We start from the raw sequence: 1904 nt of genomic DNA on the forward strand, positions 1-1904 counted from the left end.
TTTATTGACATGGTTGATGATGATGATGATGTTAAAGAAACACAAATGACACCAAGACATGGCAGGCCCAAGAATATAATGCATAAATATCATGATACTGATAAATATTATGATATTCGGAAAAAAAATAAAAACATTAAATTAAAACAAGACCATTTTTTTGTATGTCTAATTTTGGCGTGTAATGGAAATTTACCCTCCAATGTTTTTTTGCGCATTTTTTGCAAATTTGACGTCATTACTTTTTGAAATGTGTGTAGGCCTTTGTTTTAAGGGGACTTCCCCACTATTAAATTTAAATAAATTAGTAAAGCCTATAATATGTTGTTATGAAAAAAAATAATAATTAACAAATAATATGTTACAAAGAAGACAACGAGATAATTCTGCTTTGGTGTTTCTTTTGGAATATTTTTTTGTTTTTTTTTTTTTTTTTTTTTTTTGGATGGCCATTAGATCGAGAAATATATATTTTTTAATTACTTATTTATTTTTATTGACGGAATGAAATAGAAATATTGGCTTCTCTCTACGTTCAAAAAAAATGTTTTAATTAATTTTTTTTTATTTTTTGTTCGATCCGATAAACATTATTGAAACAACTTGTCAATTTATTACAAAATATGTAGATTAGCAGAGTTTGAAGTAATATTCATTACTACAGTAATATTTAGAAAATGTAATTTTTTCTGGGATTCCCTGGCACTGATTACTGTATATTAGTCGTTATTTTCTTTAAACTTCAAATGTTTAAGAACACAAATGATCAATAATAATAGGTGGGGGGGAAATAAATCCATTATTTTTTGTATGAACTCTAGGACTTTATTTAACATTCTTCGGAATGTGTGATCTGATCCAAATATTTACCGTTTTGTTGTATGATTTGTTGCCATTTTAAAGGTAACTTCATAATGCCTCTCTCAGAGAAGCCCTGCTCTCTATTTGCAAAAACAAAAAACAGTAAGGAAAGTAGTAAAGTCGGACGGGGCCGACTATATGATACCCTTCACCATTTTGTGTATATTAAACAGATGGAAGCCTAACAGACCTCGCATTTTTGAAGGACCATTAATATGAAATTAAACAGGTCTTTCTGCAACCTAAAAATTTTGGTCAGATATAGAGTTGCTTCTTACAATAAGACAAAATTATGTAAATTAATTTAAAGCAAAATATCTAAATGTAAACCGATTTCATTGAAACTTGTCACATGTTAGGTTACACTTATTTTAGTATGTTTTGTGCATTCGGCCACATTTTGAGTTCTTTATTATATGTAAAAACTTATAGGGACTTTGGTGTACCATTTACTTAAAATCGGACAAAAATATATATGAGATCTATATCTAAATCTGAACCGATTTTTTCGAAATTAAAACACATATTTCTAGACTTAATTCAGTACTTTGGTGCACCATTTACCTAAAATCGGACGAAAATATATATGGGAGCTATATCCAAATTTAAACCGATTTTTATGAAATTTTACACACATCATTCTGGACTTAATTCAGTACTCTATGCCAAATTTCGATATATATATATCTAAATCTGAACGGATTTTTATGAAATTTTACACATATTATTCTAGACCTAAAAGGAACCATGTGCCTATCTCGATTTTCTTGCCTGTTACAAACATATGCACAAAGACATAATACCCTGTACCACAGAGTGGTGAAGGGTATAAAAAGTAAAAACGTCGTTAAGGGGACCCCACCCCACCGATTTTCGATTTAAAATTTCGACGAGTTTCAACCGGCTAGCAAATGAGACTAGTAGCTTTTTATACCCCGCACCCTGAGGTAGACATTAAAAATACCTGTAATAGTTCGGTTCCGTTGGCACATAACGGCGGCTGTGCCGTTTTTAGTAAGATAATTTGACACCCAATGATAACG

This window comes from Musca vetustissima, unplaced genomic scaffold (assembly GCF_032173495.1).
Source record: "Musca vetustissima isolate MV318-11 ecotype Yass unplaced genomic scaffold, APGP_CSIRO_Mvet_v1 utg12183, whole genome shotgun sequence".
NCBI classification, from domain to species: domain Eukaryota; kingdom Metazoa; phylum Arthropoda; class Insecta; order Diptera; family Muscidae; genus Musca; species Musca vetustissima.